Consider the following 8,280-nt stretch of genomic DNA (forward strand, 5'->3'; position numbering starts at 1 on the left):
CCCCCGAATAAGGGAATCTAAATGAAGAGACCCATCCTAAACAGTTCTACTCAGACCTCTTCAGATCTATTCCATGGAGCCTATTCCCGTGAAAATGTTCTTAGGGTCACGCTGTAATTTCATCAGCTTTAATTAATTAATAATTTCCGCACATTTTTAACAAAGTCTTTGTTTTCATATGATGCACACATTTATCACGGCAAGTATAGTCTTAGAATTCATTTGTTTTGATATTTGTAACCCATATGAGTCCTCAGTGGGGCCCATGGTGGCTTAAATCCTTTTTATCTGTGCAACAAGTCAGGCTTAAAGAAGGTGATCAGCCCAAGATCTTCATATGAATATCATGTCATGGGTCCAGGTTTAGCCAGTGAGGAATCCTTGAGCGAAGAGAAGAATTGGCAGAATGACCCAGCTACATCAGAGCCCTGGATGGTTGAGCTCCAGGAGCAACCTGAAGTCTCACAGAAAGAAGGTGATGCAGACCCACAGACAGACTGACAGCAGGTGCACAAAGTGCTGACAGATCAATTCCAGCTACAAATGCCACAGCAGGTAGCCCACCCAGCTCACCGGAATTGGTTAGACAACTCAGAGTCCTTGACCCTCAGGAATCACAAGCTAAAAGACACAGTGCAAGGCTGGAGGCTTAGAGACACCCTGGGGAATGGTCTAAGTTCTCTCAGGAGCCAGACTGAGCAGAGGAAAAGACTCATAAAACTAGAATAAAAGGATCTGATGTTGCAGGAGCAACTTCGTTGAAAGCTTGTGCATTTACTTAACCTATTCAATTAGTGGTTTAGTATTAATAATACAGTCCTAAATTGTGAAGCAGTTTTTTATGCATCTGTTGAGGATATTTTAGTATTTGAAGCAATATGCATGCTTGATATTATCATAGCTGTATAAATATATGTTTCTTACTTAGGCATAGACAATGCTATATGAACTCTGAGTCTAGCCAGGGAATTATGGGTCCGTTTACACAGGTTACGTGTCAAACATAAATACAGTACAGACCACACACAGTAGAAAGATAAAACAAAAAAGTATAACGAACCACAAGCTCACAAGTGTACCTGCCCAATGCAAAGAAAAACCTACAGTGTATACAATAACCTTCTCCTCAGTGTTCAGTCAACCGGCTCTTTTGGGAAAGCACCTTTGGATCAAATGACATCAAACAGTTTCCCACGGGTTGGGTCCGGATTCCCAGACCTGACTTTCAGCCAATAGCATGTCAGCAGAGAGCTCCCTGTTGGAACTCAACTTCCAAGTCAACGGAGGCCAAACTCAGATCAGGATCATGGTGTGCAGGGAGATGAGGCTTCTGTCTTCCCCTACCCTAAACCATGTTCCTGTCATGGGCCAGCCTGGACTCAGAGGACTCAGATACTACTAATGCCGGGCACTCAGAAGTGGCTCCTCACGAGGAAGAAGAAGCTGCCCACACTGTTCAGCCAGAGCAGGCTGCTCATGAGGAAGTTCAGGCAGCAGAGTCAGCTACCAGCCCTTCCTCACCTGATATCACGCAGCTGAGAGAAGCTGCACAGTTCTCCATCGAGCCCTGTGATGAGCCAGCTGTGCAAAGGAGGCAGAGACAGCAGCAGCTGCTGCAGAGCTGAAGGAAGAGTGCTTGTTTCTCTGCCAGGTATGGCCCAATAGCAGAGCCTGCATCAGAGGAAGACTAACTCCTCGCAGGATCTCTGCTGCAGCAATCAAGCCTCTCCATATAAGCCCTGCTTTGAGCTTGGCTCTGTCTGGGGGCAATAAGAGCACTTCCTGCTGGATCTTCAGTGCTTGCTATAGCTCCCAGCCTGCCTGCCTGCTTGGGACCTAGGGCTGTCTGACCACCCCTGCATAGCTGACAACCTGCCTGCAGCACAGTTCCAGAGCAGAAATGGCCCAAGAGCAATTTTTGCCCCATTGGGGGAAGGGGGTTGCATGGGTACCAAGGGGTTACTTGTGCAACCTCCAAACAGGGCAAACAGCTGGGTAATTACCCACCCATGAAGCTATACTGAATCACGCCATTGGTTCATCAAGGTCAGTATTGTCTATTCAGACTGTCATCAGCTGCCCAGAGTCTCAGGCAGAGGTCTTTCCCATCACCCACAACCTGATCTTTAACTGGAGATGGCAGGGATTGAACCTGGGATCTTCTGCCATATCAAGCAGATGCTCTTACACAGGTGTCAAACTCGCGACCCTCCATGTGTAATGGACTACAGTTCCCATCATCCCCTGCCAGCATGATGATGGCAGGGGATAATGGGAACTGTAGTCCATAACATCTGGAGGGCCACGAGTTTGACACCTATGCACAGGTGGAACTCAACTTCCCACGGACCATCCCACGGACCATCCCACCAGCAACAACCCACGGACCATCCCACCAGCAACAACAAGATACACATGGGCCTAGCACCAGAACACTTGAGTACCCTTAATCATTGTGAGAATGCCTTTCCTGTCCCACAACCAGCAACAAAACATCTGGAATTAAGAGGAACAATTGGATTTCAGACCTGGGACCTTTGCAGAAATGATGCATTGTCTGTTACAGTCCTGAACATGATGTCTGATCTAAGAAACCCTTCTGACAAAACACCACACTATTTTACAGATTAGAAGATTGTACCTCCTCAGAGTACTGCACAACTAAGACAGTGGAACAAAAACCATCAGCATAGAAGCAAGCTTTTAAAAACAAGGCAAATAAAAACAAGCCAAAGGTACAGAAAAAAGTATTAAGCAACATGGAGCCAATTTGCAATACAGTCCTCAAGCTACAAGCAGATCATAAAAGCAAGTAAAAAAAAGACTGAGTTAAAAAGAAATGCTTTACCCTGGTGCCCAAACACCAGAAGAGCCTCAAAGGGAAAGACATTACAAACTAAACACTGCCCGCTGGAGAAACCTGGTCTCCGTTCACAAACCTCCCCTCAGGACTTGGGAAGGGGATGTTAACTGGCAGCTGGGCCATTTGGGAGGAGGTGGTCCCCCACATAACCAAATTTCAAGCTTTTTAGGTAAGATAGGATCTTAAAGATAAGAACCAGAAACAAACAAGAGGGCAGTGCAAACTTTTCAGCAGAGGAATGATACAAACCATAGGTATCCAAACCTCGACAGTAGCTTGGCTCCCACATTTGGCATCCAATGGAGTTTCTGGACAGTCCTCAAAGTTGGCCCCACTCAGAACGCACTGCAGTAATCTAACCTGGGTATGATCAGAGCATGGATCACTGAGGCTGTGTCATGCTTTTTGATGATAAGACGGTGCTCTGTGCTACAGAGGACACCTGAACCTCGAACCATAGGCTCCAGCAGCACCTCATAACCTGCTAAACTATTTCTTCTGAGGGAGCAGCTGCCTCCAGGACTGACTGACTCCTTTGTCCTGGGCTGGATTCGTCCCTGACAGAGGTGTAGCAAGGGCGGAAAGCGCCCAATGCACTGGTGCGTCCTCTGCCCCTGCCACGGCAACGTCCACCCCAGTCCTGGAACACCCCTAACCCTGAACACCACACCCCTGAATACCCCCGCTACGCCCCCACAGGGGCGCACGCCCAGTGCATTGTGCGCACCCCACCCCCTTGGAGCTACACCTCTGGTCCCTGACTAGTAGCATCTCAGTCTGTTAGGAAGAAGAATCCCATGCTTATGCATAAGTTCTGGATATAAGACGTTAGACACCTATAGGAGCATCGCGTTCTCTAACATAGGACCACCAGCATGCATTGTTTGCATGTAACGTCCCTACAGCTAATGTTTCTCAATGTTTTCAAACACAGTCCTCCTCAGTTTACTTCAGTTTCCAAGACACAGTCTGTTGTGAGCCGTGCCTTCAGAAGACATCTGTATAAAATTCTTGCACACTTCTGCAGACATGGAGCTCATTACCCCATGTAAAATGCTGTGTGAATTGTGACACTTGGCCAAGCGCATTAAGACATTTAGGACTCCTGAAAACCAGTCAGTTTCCCTGCAGCATCCACAGTTAGCACAAGAACAGTCAGCTGCTTAGAGGACAATAAGTTAACCTCTGCCTGCTGTAGGATCATCTCCTTCTCTGGAAGTCTCCAGGTATCTTGTGACACCGATCTACTGGAACTACCATAGTTTGAAAGCTACACCTCTAGGATCATTGTCGCACAGTGACATCCGCTGATACGCAGTTCTTCGCTTTCCCACGTTTCCTGTACTTTTCAATCAAATGGGTTGTATTTGTTTTAACAAGTCCATCTGAAGCTTCTGTCATCCTTCGGAGGTTGATAAAATGAGTACCCAGCTTGCTGGAGGAAAAGTGTAGACGAAACTCCCAGCCAGCTCAGGGTCCATACATCAGCTCTCACCAGCATGGCCAATTGGCCATGCTGGTAGGGGCTGATGGGAATTGTAGTTCCTGAACATCTGGAGAGCCGCAGGTTCCCTACCCCTGGTGTAGACGACTGAGGAAGGCAATAGTGAAGTACCCTCTAAACATAGTCTGCCTAGTAAGCATTGTGATATGGCATCACCTCATGGGTCAGTAATGGCTCATGGCTCAACTTTTACCTTTCATAAAGCTTCTGTATCTCCAAAGTCCCCGTTCATCATTTAAAAGCTAGCAACGCAGGGGTCAGCAACTACCCTGTTTCCCCGAATATAAGACATCCCCTGAAAATAAGACGTAGTAGAGGTTTTGCTGAAGTGCGAAATATAAGGCAACCCCCGAAAGTAAGACGTAGCAAAGTTTTTGTTTGGGAGCATGCCCGACGAACAGAACACAGAAAAATAAGACATCCCCTGAAAATAAGACATAGCGCATCTTTGGGAGCAAAAATTAATATAAGACACTGTCTTATTTTCGGGGAAACACGGTATTATAACTTAAACAGCCACACTACATCAAAATTCAGAGGAGAGGGAGAGCCACAGAGAGACACCATTTAAGGAAAACTGAAAATGTATAACTTACATTGTATAACTGACAGTTAACATTGTTGATTACTAATCAATCCCGTTTATGCAGCCCAAACATTAGCTGCTGAGAGTCTCTTATTAGGAACGGCACAAATCTACGTAACAAATATACCAAGGAGCACCCAGTGCGATTGTTTCAGCGCACCAGCATAAATCTGTGTATCGTTTGCACTTGGATTGCAGCCATGCACCGCTAGCCTTTCCTTTTCTGTAAAGCACTTCTAAGGAGCCCTGCAGCCCCATAATATCTTTGACTGTCATTCCCTTCACCTATTGGTTATTCTAGCATCTCACTTAGCTCAGTAACATACCTAAAGGTTTTTTCTTTTTTAAAGAGCCACATTTGATCTGAACTGAGCCCCATTTGACTATAGGTCAGTGATGGCGAACCTTTTTGAGACTTAGTGCCCAAATTGCAACCCAAAGCCCACTTATTTATCGCAAAGTGCCAACACTCCAATTTAATCTGAATACTGAGGTTTTAGTTTAGAAAAAACAGTTGGCTCCGAGGCGCATGTTACTCGGGAGAAAGCTTAGTGAAGCAACAATGAAACGCTTCGAATGGGTGAATCACGACCCTAGGAGGGTGTACTCAGAAGCAAGCCCCATTGCCAGGAACCGAGCTTACTCCCAGGTAAAGGATCATGCCCAGGCCAGTCTAGGGGTGTGGGGGGGTGATTTCCCCCCCCCACATGATTAACTCTGTGCACGTGTGCCCACAGAAAGGGCTCTGAGTGCCACCTCTGGCACCCGTGCCACAGGTTTGCCACCGCTGCTGTAGGTCAATGACCCCAATCTAAAGTTGGGCAATTCCAAAGAGCTTGCCTTGCACACCAGTTAAGAGCCAGTTATGTGTGGAGGATGATCTTAGAAAACTCTGCCTTATAGCAGGGGGCTAAACTACAAACTGGCTTCTCAAAACATCCTTCGCTTTCTGGTACCTTGGTCAGTCCAATCAGGTAAAGTATGGTGGATTGACTGAAATACATATCATTGGGCAACTCAGAGATCTCTCAGCCTCCTTCTAGCTATTTACTAAACTCACAGGCTGCAGCGATCAACTTTATGATTCCTTGAATCCGGCAAATTCTATATAGCTCTTTGAACTCGTTCACACCTCTGTGTCTGGACAGTGTCTGTCCAATGCTGCAGCCTTAAGGATCTCTGAAAATGTATAACTTACATTGTATAACGGATAGTTAACATGTTGAGGAATAATCCATCCAGTTTATGCAGCCCAAACATTAGCTGCTGAGAACAGGAACAGTAAGTCTCACTTTCAACGAATCTCACTCCCAAGTAACTGTGTAAGGATTCGAGTTTAAGTGATAAAAAAAAAAAGACCGGACGTTTCTATCAGACCAGTTGCAAACTTTCGAGTTACACGGGACTCTTCGTCAGGCAGAAAGCAGCCTAGACGCCCTTCAAAGTCAGCCGAGGTTCCTTTGCAACATTTGCTCTAAACGCGGGTCTACCTGCGCCCCTAGGTCTGCCGGTTGCACCTTGATAGGGGAGGGGAAGAGTCGGGAGGGTCTCCAACCCCGTTAGCCCCCCCTCCCTTCGCTCTCTCGTCCCCCCAGCTGCCCCTCGGTCACCCCACCGACCTGGGCTACATCCTCCTCCAGAAGTGGCCCCACCTGGGCTCTCCTCCTCCTCCGGCCGGCTCCGTCTCTCCGCTTGGGCAGCAGCGCCGTCGAGGCTCCGGTCCGCCTCCCGTCCCGGCCGGAGGGCGCCGCCGAGCTCTCCACGCCTCCCGCCCGCCTCCCGCGGCTCCCCTCGCGCGGCTTGGGCGCTATCACCGCCTGCTGCAGCGTCCTGATAGAGGCCACCTTATCGCCGCGTGTCACCCGAGCCTCTTCCAGGAAAGGCTCCGCACCCCACCGACCCACCCCCGGCCTGCAGCGCCTGCCCAAATCGCCGATCCCTGCTGCTGCCGCCTCCCTCTCTCCCGTTTGCACCGCGACCCCCTCCGTGCAGCAAGGGGGGGCTTGGGGAATGGCAGCCAGGCTGCAAAACATGTCACTGGCCCAGAGTTTGGCTATTATGCACAGAGGAGCCTCTCTGGGTCTTGTAGGGGGAGCTGAGGCTAAAGGGGGGGGGGCATTCTGGAAAAGGTGGGCTGGGGAAAGGAGTCGAAATCCAGGAGGGTCCCATTTTTGCCTGCGGAGATGATTCACACGTGCACAGTGTGACCCATTGGGTTGGGCCTTACTGAACGATTTTGAGGTGAACTGGAGAACTGGAAGTGATCTGGGTTGGGTGTCCCGGCCTGCCCTTTCTCAAAGATGCTCAGGGCAGCAGGTTTTCCTTGGGACAACCCTGTGATCTAAGTGAGAAGAAGTCCCATTTACACCCCACTTTTCTCAACCACAAGAAGTCTCATAGCAGCTTCCAAACTCCTTCCTTCCTCTACCTGCAACAGACACCTTGTGAGGTAGGTGGGGCTGAGAGAGTTCTCAGAGAACTGTGACTAGTCCGAGATCACCTAGCAGGCTTCGTGTGGAGGAACGGGGAAACAAACCCACTTCGCTAGGTTAGAGTCCACCACTCATGTGTAGAAGTGGGGAGTCAAATCCAGTTCTCCAGATTAGCGTCCACCACTTCTAACCACTACACCACACTCACTGGCTCTCAGAGGCTGAGAGTTATGTCACCCAGTCAGAATCGCACAGCAAGCTTCAGGGCAGATCTAGCTCCATGCCTCCTGGGCCCTGTAACTGCTACAAAACACTCTTTCCAATTTTGTGCGTTTGATCTGGTTGGGGAGGGACTGCGTCTCATCTGGTTTGCATGAGGAAGATCGCAGATTCACTCCTTGGCATTCACATGTTTGTGCCCTCAAGTCATGACTGACTTATAGAGACCCCAGCAAAGGGCTTTCAAGGCAAATGAGCAGAGGTGGTTTACTCCCTGGCATACCTGGGGAAGGCGGGAGAGGATCTAATTCCTCTGTGACCAAAAAGGCCTTTCCTTCACCTTTCTGCCTTCGGTACTCTCCAAGCAAAAGGGAAGTTTAATCAAAGTGGACAATCCATCCTAAGTTTCATTCCGTAATTTTGAACATTTACCAAATATTCATAGCAACAATAATTTAGGATCCTCTGTTCTGTAGTCTCTGCACTTTGGATCTTTGCTGCAGTGTTCTGAATCAAGGACAGGGTGGTACTTAACCCCAGTTTTGAAATCAGAATAAAATATTATTTTATGGATCAAGATAAATACTTCAAGTAATACAATTTTGAAAGGCAGAACTATCAAATGTCCACTCTTTCGGGTGTGAAGTTCAGCACCTCTATGTGGCTGCCTTAACAA

The 8,280-nt window shown here is 48.2% G+C and overlaps 1 protein-coding gene across 1 annotated transcript in view; it reads right to left on the reverse strand.

Annotated features, from left to right (window-relative positions):
* Positions 1 to 6,777, reverse strand: part of RIPOR3 (RIPOR family member 3) — a 153,103-nt gene extending 146,326 nt beyond the window's left edge. Inside the window, exon 1 of the mRNA XM_048498871.1 lies at positions 6,573 to 6,777. The gene's annotated coding sequence lies outside the window, so the exon portion shown is untranslated. The remainder of the gene's footprint in view (positions 1 to 6,572) is intronic.
* Between the last annotated feature and the right edge of the window lie 1,503 nt (positions 6,778 to 8,280).

The sequence above is a fragment of the Sphaerodactylus townsendi genome, linkage group LG05 (assembly GCF_021028975.2).
Source record: "Sphaerodactylus townsendi isolate TG3544 linkage group LG05, MPM_Stown_v2.3, whole genome shotgun sequence".
In the NCBI taxonomy this organism is placed as follows: Eukaryota; Metazoa; Chordata; class Lepidosauria; order Squamata; family Sphaerodactylidae; genus Sphaerodactylus; species Sphaerodactylus townsendi.